The 13,562-nt window shown below is 49.6% G+C and overlaps 1 protein-coding gene and 1 long non-coding RNA gene across 4 annotated transcripts in view; one reads left to right on the top strand and one right to left on the bottom strand.

Moving 5' to 3' along the window:
• Positions 1-468, bottom strand: part of LOC114502520 (speckle type BTB/POZ protein) — a 76,904-nt gene extending 76,436 nt beyond the window's left edge. Inside the window, exon 1 of one of the 3 annotated variants that reach the window (XM_028519506.2) lies at positions 270-468. The gene's annotated coding sequence lies outside the window, so the exon portion shown is untranslated. The remainder of the gene's footprint in view (positions 1-269) is intronic. The other 2 variants (XM_028519507.2, XM_036033797.1) reach the window with 2 other exon arrangements.
• Positions 469-10,673: 10,205 nt separating this feature from the next.
• On the top strand, positions 10,674-13,100 carry LOC118502212. The gene is made up of 2 exons (XR_004904913.1): positions 10,674-10,793; positions 12,138-13,100. It is a non-coding gene; the product is annotated as an uncharacterized LOC118502212 (long non-coding RNA).
• Positions 13,101-13,562: the final 462 nt, after the last annotated feature.

Below are 13,562 nucleotides of genomic sequence, written 5' to 3'. Positions count from 1 at the left end.
ATGGGGCTGGGAAAATGATGTGGGGGGGGCTGAAGGCAGGGGGCGCGTTTGTGTCTCCTGAATGCTTGGGATTGAGAGAAGGAACGGCTGATTAAGCTCTGGCATTCACAAGTCACGTAACCCGAGGTGTGGGAAAAGGGGCAGAGAAAAGTATATGTGTGTCTGGAGGAGGGGGCGGGTGGAGTGGGGGGGTCAATCACCTCTTAAGGGAGGCGCCCCCCACTCCGACAAGACAACCCTCTCCCTCGACTCTCCTCCCCCCCACTCACCTGAGAACGGCGGCAACAGCTGCTGGTCCCCGTCCCCCTGCGCTCGCCTCATACTGTCCGCAACATCCGGGACCTGCGGGACCGCCGATACACAAATACACACACACTCTGAACGCGCACACTCACACACACACACACACCGACACACACCGGCCGGAACGTCATAGCGTCAGCACGTCGACGCAGCGAGCGCGCACCCGCCGGGCCCCACCCCGCGCGGCCTCCGCCCCTTCTACTCCCCGCCCCTCCCTGGGTTCTCCTGCCCCTCCTCCTACTTCCTCAGGACTCCGCCTACTTTCTCCCAGCGCGCATGCGTCTCAGGGAGCTCAAGGGCCCGGGGATTTGAAGGGAAGGAGGGGCCTTAGAAGAAATAAGCGGGAACTCAAAGGGGGTCGCATGCGGGCCCCTGCAAGCTGCTCCGAGGTGTGAGGACCGAATAGAGGCACACCGAGGGGAGAGGGGTAGGCGGTGTAACAATAAAGGCATTTAACAACAGCAACTTATATTTGCAGGCAATTTATGAATTACCAACAACTTTTACATGCATTACGTCGTTTTTTCTGTCAGTAAAACGTTTTTTGAACTTCATGATAATGCTAGAGATTCTTTTAAGTAACTTAAAATTTAGCATTTAGAAACAAAAATAAAAAGGACCATTTTGGGAGTGAGGAAGGTCGACATGTAAATAACAACTGAAAGGAAGCTGATTCAGTGATAATTTGTTGTCTTGGACACCTGAGTCCCCAGTTGGCCTCACATCTTAGCTCTCAGGGGCCATCAGTGATTCCTGAGCTTAGGAAAAGAAAAAAAGTCTCAGAGTATCTTGGCCCTGAGAGGAAAAATAAGTCATTTCCCACTTACAGTAATAACATCAGTGATGGGATGTTTATTATTGCTACGATTCTTGTCTTTAGCTTAAACTTTAAAAATTATTCTTACTGAATCAAGCTAAATAATCCTGAGTAGGCATTATCTCTTACTCACTGAGATAGTATCATTATGTAGACACACACACACATACACACACAGGTGCTGAAGGAGGCATTGGACCCAAAAGAGCAACCAAATGAACCTTCAGGTCGTGGGGTGACAAAGTGTGTGTCCTGCCTTGGGAAAAGCTTCCGGAAGCCCTACTGCTGTGGGACCATCTCCTGGAGACGCTGCTCACTGTCTCCTGCCACAAGTGTGCAGGTGGCTGGAGAGTCTATTCGACAAGAAAAGCTGGGAGCACCTGAGCAAAGAAAGCTATAGGGGTTTGGAAAGAAACCCCTGACAATGCCAGGCTGCCTTCCACTTTCAAGTACACAGGCAGACCCTACAAGCCCAAAGCTTAAAATGTCCTAGGAATCATGGACAAAACACCCCAAGCTCCTAGAGCTTGCCCAAACTGAATTTCAGTAAAAATGATCAAGAAATGGGGATTCTAAATTTGTGCCTTCCCCCCTTGAAACAAAAAGAGCTTTTGTCACCTATTAGGCTGATGCTTGAAACTTTCCAATTAGATTTCACTCAACATGATTCATTATCAACATTATCAACCAACATTCATTCCTTTATCTGAAGCCAGCAAGGTTTTTAGTCCTTGTGAAAATTCAAAGTGCCCCACAGGTAACCCAGTAAGCAGTTACTAGTAATTGACTTCTGGTGTCACAAGGCTGTTCATTCTTGACTTTAGCTTTCACAGGACAACAGGAAAGAAAAAAAAATGAGTATTCACTCCTTGGAGGGAGGAGCATGGAGGTGGTGGAGGATGGAGGGCAAGGAGGTGAAGGGATGGAGAGCAAGGAAACAGGAGGCAGGGACAATGCTTTAGCGACCTCACAACTTGGGCTAATCATTACAGTTGAGCCAGATGTGGGGGCTAGTGAGTCTGCCAGCAACTTCTCCAGGCTGGCCTTGAATCCCTAGAGATCTGGCAGGACCTAAGAGTCCCATCCCCATCTGTAGCCGGATGCAATGAGGCTCCCATTCTACGATGGGGACCATACCGCCCGCCTGAGATGTCATCCCACCAGCCTCTGTACAAAGGACTTTGATTTGGTGTGGATCTGATTAAATGACTGCCGACGTCCTTGGGAGCACTGTGCGGAAGAATTTTAAACAGCTTCTCCTTTTTAATATGCACTTCCTCTTCGGTTTTAATTATTTTGTTCCTACATTTTCCCTTTCAATTTACTAAAATCTAGAAATGTAATTAGAGCAGAGGCTGGGCTCAGAGAAAGCTGCCAGGATTTCTACAACATGATTAAATATACTAGGCATCCCTTTAGTGTGGGGCTGAAAAATAGGATTCTCATTATCATCTTCCCTTATCCAGGGAAGAATCGGCGCCACGTACAGATACGGATTTATTGAAAATGCAGCACTAATTAAAAACTCACCCAGCCTCCTGACGAGGTTTGAGGGGGTGGGAGAGGGCAGTTATTTCATTATTTGCTGCATTTATTGTTTTGTTGTTGTAACCACGAGAAGCCCCCTCTCACAACGCTGTCCTCGGAATAAAATTCTTCTCTCCTCAGGAGGGACTTAATGAGGCTTTTATCTATGCAACAACAATCAAGCTTACAATGGCACCAATTCAATTCACTGCCCCTTGTGACGGTAGGAAACATGCAGAACTCGTTTTCTTAATTCCAAAACACAAATGACAAAGTGTTCCTTGGCCTTCAGGAATCAGGTCTGGGCTAGGGCTTTGTCCCGAATGACCCTGAGACACCTGGTATTTATTTAGCCAATAAGGACTTTCAGCTCGACTTTACGATCCAGTAAGTTACAGGGGAGGTAAAGATGGACAGAATGGGACAGACGATGAGTCCAAACTCCCCTTTTGGCTGTGAGCACTGTTGAAAGATGAAGTCCTCTCCTTTCTATACAGCTATTCAGATGGCCAGTCAATGAACACCCAGCCCAGCGCCCTGCCATGGTGGAGCCCCACATAAAAATCAGAGATGGATCAGCAGGAAGATCCTTCGCAGGGACATGGTACCGTACTCTGGAGGTCTCCAGTCTAAAGAAACAGAGACAGATGACACACCCTGGGACACGGGTGTAAGACCACACACAAGGAAGCATGCCAACAAGAACACATTGGTGAAGTTATGCTGGGGCCATGCTGGGGTTAATAGAAATTGGCAGTGGAAAAATATTGATTGATTGACTACATTTCACAGTGAGGCAGCTGTGGCTTTAATGAGTGAGATTCAGCCTCCCTATCTGGAGACTTCATTTCAAACCCAGCACTGACACTATAATATAAACTTGGACAAATGTCTCTGAGCCTCCGTTTTTCCATCAAAACCATGGAGAAAATAATGCCCAACATATCATATTGTTGTGCGAGTTAACGGAGATAATATTGGAACATAGCACAGTCCTGGGTAAAGAGTAGACCGTGATTTGTGGGTATGTTACCAAATGTGGTTTTTTAGGGTCAGTGTTCATCCAGTACCAACTGGTCTTCAAGTCCTACTAAGCTGTGTACCATGCTCACTCCTTTGCTCCATGCCCTTTTTAGGGGAGCATGAAATCAAGGAAACAGCATGGACTTCTCAGCCAGAGCAGTGCCACTTGCGAGCTGGCACCCCTGAACAAGTTCTCTGGCTGGGGAGTCTGTTTCCTCACAGGTCCATCAGGGTCTCCGGTTTGCAAGAATTGCACCAACTCCAGCTATATCAACCCAAACTGGAATTTACTGAGGAAATATCTCTGGCTCCCCAAATGAACAGGAGCTGAAGAATCAGACTTGGAAATTCAGCTGAAAAACCAAAGGCTAGCAGAGGAAAAACAGTCCTCATTAGCAGGCCATTCTGGCCAGGAGGTCCAACTGTTGGGCACTGCCCCAAAGTGCCGCCACCAGACACGCGGTCACAGCTGCTGCCACTGGAAAGGATGTCTAATCTTCTTTCCATGTGCCCCATGCTCAGCACCCTGCTGGCCAATCCTAGGCCACATCCTGAGGCCTGACCACTATGGTGGGCAACAAAGACACATCTCGCTGCCACAGTGTCCACTGTGTAATATTCCATACTCCTCACTGACAGCATCTATCGCAGGGGACTCATCCCGAAGAGGAAGCGGGTCAGATGCTGGACTGCCAGCCCTCCCATGTCATCTGTGAAATGGGACATTCATTACAGGGTAGTAAGCAGCACGGAACGACATGACACTTGTTCCAAAGTGCTTGGCACGTAACAGGCATTCTGTTACTTTACCTCTCTCTTTAATAAAACAAAAGGCTGGGAACAGTGTAGTTATTTGAGGATTTGATCAATGTGCTTATAGATATTGACATTCTGAGGTTTCACCGAGAAAGAGGGCTAGGAAACATCTCTGAAGGTAGAGTAACCGCAAAGAAACGGCAGTGGGAAAGAGAAGAGGAAATGGTAAGTTTGCAAATGTCTAGCTTTCCTCTGATTTTTGTCTTGAACTGACAACACAGCTCCATCTCCATCTCATTTATCTTTAAAACAGGTCTAAAAATTGCCCTGAAGTCATTGCTCACTGCTTTAAAACAAGTTTTTAGCAGATTAATATTTATTTTCAACAAAGAATATATTACCAAATATAGATTATCTTCACCATTATGAATTATTTTCAGCGGGGTTTTTTTTTTTTTTTGGTCCTACTCTGATTGGGATTGATCCACCACCTGTTGGCATTTTCCCTAAAAGAACATTTACCTAAATGCAGATAATGAGTTTAGCATAAACACATTTTTTTTCTCTGCCTCAACTCAAATAGAAATTACTTTGGATTCTACAATTTTAGATTACCCTTGCCATGGCTCTACTTTATCAAAGAGAATTGATTTCAATTGAAAGTTTACTCTGCGTTAGAATCCTATTTTGAAAAGGGAATTTAATCTAAAATTCAATTATAGAAGGTCTGTGCCAAAGTGAACAGTCAACTAGCACTTACTGAAGGCTCCCCGGGCGCAGGGCTCTACCTACCTCGCCACAGGAGGAGGCAAAAGAAATAGAAGTATTGTCCCTATTCACGGAGAGTTTTCCGTCTCAAATAAAAAAATAAAATTCGAAACTGGAAGGAACCATGAAGATTCTCCAACCCGGTGGTTTTTGAGTGGCACGTGCTTCTCAAGCTCTGGGCTTCCTACGATTTGTCTCCAAGGCGCCACAGCTGGGCAAACGGGACTGGGGCCCAACAAGCCAACCAGCCTGCCTCTCTTTCGACTCACTCGGGCCAGAAGTTAGATAAACACCCTCGCCTCCTCTTCTCCCCTGATCCCTCCCATCGAATCCATCAGGAGTCCCTGTAAGTTCTAGTTTCAAACTCACCCACTCTCTGCATCTCCCCCGTCCTATCCAAGTTCTAGCCACGGTCTTCTTTTGCCTGCACCACAATGAGAGGATCTTAATTAGGCTTCCTGATTCTTTTTGCTTGGCCCTCGATCCCTTCTTCACTCAGCACCCAGGCCAATCTAATTAAAACTTAAGTCACATCATGCTGATCCCTGCTTAAGACCTTTTAATGGCTTCCCTCTGTATCAAGAAGAAAATCCCAGCTTGGTACCACCGCCCACTGGAGTCTCGTATTCAAAGACGTCTCCCGTCACTTCCTTCCGTCTTCACTCGAGCCTAGGCATCTATCAATGTCCAGAACTGATCAGGCCCATCAAGCTCTTTCCCTCCCTGGGCCTTTGTATTTCTTGTTCCCTCTGTCTAGAACACTCCCCCTGCCCCCCCACCCCCCCCGCCCCCAAGCTCTTCACATGGGTGATTCTGCCTCTCCCTTCAGATCTCATTTGATTTTCACAGCCTCAGAGAGCCTTCTCTGACCACCCACCCGATCCAAAAGAAGGGCCTTCTGTTATTTTCTATCAAGGTATCCTGTTTACTTCCTTTACAACACTAACAAACATTTGCAATTGTTTGGAGTATTTACTTGTTTATTATCAGCCTCCCTTCCTCATTTGTCAGCCTCATAGGGACCTGTCTGTTTGGCTCTCCATAATGTCCCAGCATTCAGCACAGTGCTGACACATACAAGGTGGTTAGTACATAATGAATGGATGGATGGATGGATGAATGAATGATTGGATGAACAAAGACAGAAAGCCCTGGACTTATCTGGAATGTCAGAAAAGGCTTGGACAGAGATTCCCCTGAAGGGAAGGTTAATAAGCAAAGAGCGTGGAGAAGGGGAATAAGGAAGGAAAGCAGTCCAAAGAGACAGATCCTAAAGCCAGGGAGCATGAAGTTTTTTAGAAACTCAAGGAAAATCTGTGTGACTGGAGTACAGGGAACAAGTGGGCATCTGTGGGAGGTGGGTCAAAGGGGCAGGCAGAACCAGCCAGCGTCTCTCCCGTGGGATCCAAACCACAGGAGAGCCCTCGGCAGGACAAGGGGAAATGAGCGCTAGAGGCCCATGACGAGAGACCGCCGTTCCTGGTTTTCCTTCTACCTCTCTGGCTGCTTCCTTTAGCCATCCTTTGAATATCAGCTTTCCTTGGATTCCGTTCATTTCCTCTCCTCTTCACACTGTCCTCACTTGCCTCGAGATCACTCATTCCCTCTCACAGCTCCACTGCCATCCATCTGCCGAAAAATATTCCAAGTCTATCTTGAGCCAGGTCTTTCTCTTGAGCTCCAGACTCACACACCCAACTACCAACCTGACACCCTCGGCTGGATGTCCCGTGGGCACTGAGAGGCAGCAGATCTAAAACTCGCTTCTCCTCCACAGTGTTCCCGGTTTCACCGAGTAGCTCCAGCCTGGAACCGGTAATTATCCCTGACTTCTCAAGCCCACTTCTCATTCAACAAGTTCAGACAATTCTGTGATTTAGTTATCTCCCAATGCAGCCTACTTCCTCCCATCTTCTTGACACTTCCCCAATTCTCCCCTGAATCACAGCAGCTTCCTTACCTGCCCCCCAGCCTCTGGGCTTCCCCGTTTCAGTTCATGCTCCGCTCTGCAGCAAGAGTGAGCTTTCTAAAATGCCAATCTGCTCGAGTCACTTCTTTGCATACAGCCCTTCAATGGCTCCCCGTTGCCCTCTAGATAAAGTCCACGCTCCTTAACGGGAGTGAAAGGCTCTTTACCGGTGACCGTGCCTTGGTCTCTAATGGCTCTCTTACCCTCCCAACACCGCTTAGCAACATGGTTTCCAGTCATATACAGAACTACTTTCAATTCCTCCCAGTAAACCAAGTTCTTCTTTTTGCACATGCTGTGACCTCTTCCCAGAACAGTCATCTCCACACCTTCCTCCGCCCCCACCCCCACCTTCCCCAGGTTAATTCCCTGCTGAGTCTCCAGGCTTTGATTTACCTAGTGTGTTTCTCTGGGAAGCTGTGCGTGTCCTCTAACCCTGAGCTGCTGTCTCCCCGTATTTCCCCTCCCACTGCAGTAACCTCTGATTCTTGGTTGCCTGATACCCTCTCTGTGTTGGGGACAGGGATTCCTATTCCTTTGTGTCTATGGTATTTCCAGCAGCAAGCAGCATTCCTGGGATGTAATAAGCATTCAGAGAAATGCTTGTGTGATGAATAAATGGATGAATGAGTGAAATAAACATTCCTTTCAGGAACTTGGTTGCTGTAGTTTCACGCACAAAAGCCTCCAGCAGCTTCCTCTTCCTGCGTCCACTGTTTGGCCACAGGCTTGTCAGCAGGCCGGCCAGCAAGCAGCCTGTGAGAACGCTGAGCACCGGCCCAAGGGGCTCCTTGACTCACGCCCAGTGCTGGGAGCCCAGCTTTGCCTTAAAAGGCCACCTTGTTGAAAAGTGCCTAGGATGGCATTTATGAGCTCTATTTTTATCTATGCTGGAAAAGTCTCACAGTTAATTCCCAAGCCAAAGACAAGAAACTCAGGAACGTGGACGAGCGAGGAAGCATCTACGTGACGCCTGTGAGTCACCGCTTTGTTTTCCATGGATGGCCAGGGCCTCCGCTCCTTCCTGTCACCGGGCCCTGGTTTTTAAGGACTGTCCGACTCTGAAGAGCTTTTGATCCCACGTTCATTAAAACTAGGGCCTGCGGCCCTTAGTGACCTGTGAAATGATGTCGCCTTCCCTTGACTCTGCTGGGGCCCTCAGAGCAGAACACAGAAGGGGTTGCCTGGCATCTCCCCGTCTACTCAAACGAGCTTTCCACCTCCATCCCCAAATAGATAGGAATTGTGGGTGATAGATAGCGCTGCTAGAGCAGCAGGAAAGAAGGAGGCAGGGTGGCCAGAGGAGAGGGCTCCCAATGAGCCTGGCCAAAGAAATAATTGGACAGAAGCTACAGAAACGAGGAGAGTAACCCAGCAGGGCTGGCAAGCAAGTGCAGGGCCTGTGCCAGGGAAAGGATTTGCCATCAGAATGGCGGGAAGGGAGGAGGGAGTGCGGGGAGAGAGGAAAATGCCAGTGAAGGGGAGAAGGAAGGAAGGGCAAGCAGGAGGGGAGCAGGAAGCAGCAGCAAAGATGGAAGGGAGTGAAGGGGAGAGAGGGAGCTGGTATTCCTGTTAACCCAAGTGCAGTAACTTGGGAGGGAGAATGTCTGAGAGCCCAGCGGAGGCCCCAAAGAGACAGTCCTGCCCTCGCCGGCCCCACAGCACATTAGAAATGACAGCCGCTGGAGAATGTATCAAAGAATGTTCTCGCTCTCGGATTCAAGGGTCTGACTTTGCCACCATCCCTGCCTCCGGGAACTTAGGAAAGATAGATTTTGTCCGAGGGTGCTGGATTCAAGCCACTACTGAGTCCCCTTTCTCTCAGTGAAAGCCTCAACCATTCGGGGTCCATGACTCTCTGTTTCTGCACCCCCCTCACTGCCCCTCCTCCCGGCAGCACACCCACAGCCCAGGGTCACGGCTCCCTATGTCCCTGTGCCTCTGCTGGCTACTCTGGGACAGGGACCAGGCTTGGAGCTTGGAGTCCGGGCTGAGTCAACACTGCCTGTAAGAAGGATTGCTTCCTGGAAAGTCTTGCTTCAAAGCTTCTGGCTGGCCGAGTGCTGGTAGGAAGCAAGAGGGATCCTGGAGGCTGGAGATAGCTTTGGCTTTCAAGATCTGTCTCACCAGAGAGAGCATCATGGGCTAGAAATTTCCGGAGTCTAGCTTAACAAGTGATTCCAAAGTACTTCGGGCTGTCCAATCCCCTCCACCCTCTCCAATTCAGAAAATCACATTTTCCAGCCCTCACGAGAGTTTGGAGCAAAGATGGAAGCTCTGATTCCTACATGATCTACTTACTTCTCCTGAAAACTAGGCAAAATATACTTTCTAAGCCTCAGATGTTTATTTTCCAAAGATACGTCCTTGTTCACTGGACAGCAAGGATACACATGGGATGCTCTGTGTGGGCTCAAGGCGGCATCCCCTCTTGATGAAAGGACAGCGTACCAGTAGCGGAAATCAGCAGATTTCTGCTTCGGTGGTCAAGCTCCTGCTCAGTCTCCTAGGCGCTGTGATGGGCAGTCTAAGCCCCCGCACCCCTCTTTAACCTGGGAATTTTGATTCCCAGTGCAGGGGGAAGGGTCGTTTTGACGATCTCGCCTTGGACAAGTGAGAAGAGAATGCATTTTACTTTGCCCCTCACGACTGCTTGCTATGCAGTGGGCACTCCAGCGGGTGGCAACAGCTGCTAGACACCTTCCCCCGAGGATGTATCGGTTGGAGCCAAAAGCCTATATAAGCTCTTTCTGATCTCAGTGCCAAGGACTACAGGGCCTGGAAGGAAGCCGGGAGTCCACCATGAGCCTTGCATTCTTTTCCTCCCCTCCTCTGCCAAGAAGGGGGAGGGATGGCTTGGGAGCCCACCCAGAAAGGACCTGGTGGTTCTCACACAATTTTCAGCTGTCACACCTGCTCACACGAGAACTCACATTCATGCATATGTTGCACACTCAGAAATAACTAGTTTCAGGCTGTCTTGTTCCATGTGCCCCACACGCAAGGCAGTTGTAATAAAAACTCCCATCAATAAACTTGTTCCCAGTTTGCCTCCTCCCTCCTGCCTCCCTCCCTTCCTCCCTCCCTCCCCTGTTTTGGTCCTTCTGCCAACGTTTATTAACGTTCGACTGGCACCTACCATGTGTGACCACTGTGTTAGGGGCTAAAGACACAAGAACACAGTCTCCGGGGAGAAAGTGTATGTGAATACTGATCAGATGCAAGACAATGATATCATGTGACATGATGGTGGGTGGCAAACCGGTGGCCACAGGCCAAATCTGACCTACAGGCATGCTTAGTATTGCTGGCAATGAATTTTTAAAAATTGGGGAAGTTCAGGTAAAAATCAGTATTTACTTTTTTTTTTTTGAAATAGCAGATCTGGCAACAATTGGAAGGAGGTGAAAACGCCACTGTCCCCTTTAGCTGGGACACACAGTCTCAGTTTGTCACAGGCCATGCCTCCCCACCTCTCCACCCCAGCCCCTTCCCCCACTAACTCGACGGGCTCTTCACTCATCCACATTCTGTGCCGTGACTGCAGGTGTTAGAACACAGGACCCCGAAAACGAAAAGCCATCAGAGGACTCAGAGCAGAGAACCATTAACTCTGCTCCAGGAAGTCAGGTGAGTTAACCCTTGAGCTAAGTCCAAGCACGTCGCTGATTTAATTACTTGTTTGTTGTTTCTCCCGTCCCCCATGGTGACATGCACAAGGGCAGGGCTGCAGTCCGCACCTTCCCCACCCGAGGTCCAGCGAACAGCACCGAGCCTGGTACACGGATGGTCTCAGTCGTACTTGGGAGATGTGTTGAACGGATGGAGCCACCAGAAGCACCAGGTGGAAAAGGGAATTCCAAGCAGAGGGAATTCTGGGCACAAAGGCACGACGGTATGTAGTTAGTGCGCAGGGAAACTGCAGATAGTTCGTGATGAATGGGCGTGTCAGGAAGTGTGCGGTGCATGGGATCACACAGGGCGGAAGCTGCAGCTGTGGACCAGGGAAAATAAACTTCACTGGGACCCTGAAGCGATTTTGATGCCGCGTTAAGTTACGCCGGGAACCTTGGACGTGATGTAAGGAGTGAAGCAGTGACAGGATCAGATTCTGGTTTCACGGAGGTCACTCTGGCACAGTGGTGGAGGGGGAAACTGAGCTCCAGAGAGAGACACAGCAAATAGAATTCAATTCAATGCTCCCCTTACCCCTGAAACTCCACTGGGATCTAGTTAAAGAAAATGGTGCCCCCTGCTGCCTGAGTCTGGGCTTGCGCCTCCCCTGGGCCCCGAAGAGAAACCCCTGGAAGCCCTGTGCACAGAACTGCAAGCGGTGATGCATGTATTGGAGTGCCCTCCTTTTCCTAGGAACATGTGTGGTAATGACTAACGCCACACACAGCCCTGTCAGATACATCCAGAATGCTGGCTACATTTGCATTTCCATAATTCAGAAAAACAACCCATGCTTGTTTGGTATATCTCAAGTAATGAAGGAATAATTTTTAGATGAAGTATGTCTAAAATGATGGGTTGCTTATCTGAAATTCACATTTAGCTGGGCATTATTTTTATTCACTAAATCTGACGGTCCCTGAGCAAGCGTGGAGGAGCTGGGAGACGAGCAGGAACGACACTGGGTGGGCCGCTGTCCTCCGGCGCCTCTGCAGTCCCCGCTCCACCGCGCAGCCCAGGCAGCGCCGGAGACCAGTTCTCACTCCATTTGCACGAGTTCTCACTCCGGCGCCCAGTGACACGACTCGGTTTGGGGAATCACTTTTAATGAAATGAGCCCCGCTAGTGCGAGACCCTACACAGTGTGCATGGACCTCATTGAGAATCTGAAGAGCGCTATGGATTCTTTTTTACAGAAAAATGACACGTGTGAGCACTTGCGCTATCACACACACACACCTTTACATAAATTCTCAGGGAGTTCCCAGCCTTCCTGTAAGAGTGACGCCTTCCTTCTAGGCACTGGGCCTGAACGCGGCAGTTCTGGATTCCGAGGAGGAGGAAATGGTGCTTAGTCAGAGCCTAAGCTGACACACGGTGCTTCTAGCAGCTCTGGCCTCCCACGGACCGTGACGAAACACAGCAGTGGGCAGGAAGAGAGTCCGTTTCTCCCCCTGGGAAATGCCTCGAGCCTTTTCCCTCTTCCACCTCTCCCAGCACGAACAGGGAGTCGGGCGTATTCGGACAGAAAGCCCAGCCGCCCGCGTGGACTTGCTCGTCAGCCACGTGGAAGGCGCTGAATGAGATCACCCCTCACTCCAAGACCCTCCTGGCTCCTCTTCCCGTCCTTCTTGCCATGGCAGGCACAGCCCGCTGGTTCCCAGTCTGAGGGCTGAGTCTGCCAGAAATCGGCTTTCACCAGCAGGCGAGCGCTTCCAGAGTGCGTTCTGGACAGTCTGAGCTGGGTGAGCAAAGCCATGGCCTGGACATTCTGGGAGCAGCTCTTGGAGCAGGGGAGTGGAGTCCTAACTGGGCAGCCCCTCGGCCTCCAGAGCCTGCTCCTGGCCGGCAGAGGGAAGGCGGGAGTGGCCCCGGTCAGAGGATGTGGTTTTCACTCTCTGAATGTTCTAGGTGATGAAAAACCTCATTGCAGGCTGCTTTCCTCTTTGTGGGCATGCTTATATGACAACCCATCTCCTGTGGACCGCACTGTGGAATACGCCCCCAAACTGAACTGACCTCGTTGTCTCAGACAGACAATCATAATGAAATACCCAACTGTAGGATGTTTCACGTTGAACGTTTTGTGCAATTAAAAAAAATTAACATCTCATTTTCTGTATGGTGGTATGATTTCCGACTTTTATTTCTTTAGAAGCGTTCTTTATTCTAAGGATAGCTTTTCCTAAAACTTTTAGAGTTTAAAATGTCCTTTTATAAACCACTAATGGTGATATTAGATTTTTTTTAATGTTCTTACCTTAAAAAAAAAAAAAAAAAGCCAGCACACCTGTGTCGGCCCTCCACACTATCCAGAGCTCTCCTAGAACGGAAGGTGCAAACAGCGGGGCGCAGCCCGCTGACCTGACCTGTGGGGAGCGGAGACCGGCTTTGGGGCCCTGCCCTCCCGCAGCCCTGCGACCTTCAGCAGACGCATTTCAGGCCCCCCGTTCCAAACACAGGAGACTTGTTCCTGGCCTCAGCTCCCCCCAGGAGTGTTGTAAAGACAACACGTCACGGACTGAAAAGCTTCGGGAAAGGAGGGGCCCAGCGAACACAGGAGATTGCTGCTCCGAAAGACAGCTGGCGAGTTCTGGGAAGGTGGGGCCGAACGATCCCGCAGAGACCCGGGACAATTTCCCTGCCAGGGCATCTGGGGGAAGTGACCAGCACGACTCATGAAATGTGCAAACTGTCCCAGTGACAGGTGGAACCGGGCTGCAG

Source organism: Phyllostomus discolor, chromosome 8 (assembly GCF_004126475.2).
Source record: "Phyllostomus discolor isolate MPI-MPIP mPhyDis1 chromosome 8, mPhyDis1.pri.v3, whole genome shotgun sequence".
NCBI classification, from domain to species: Eukaryota; Metazoa; Chordata; class Mammalia; order Chiroptera; family Phyllostomidae; genus Phyllostomus; species Phyllostomus discolor.
This window is presented reverse-complemented; position numbering and strand designations above follow the sequence as displayed.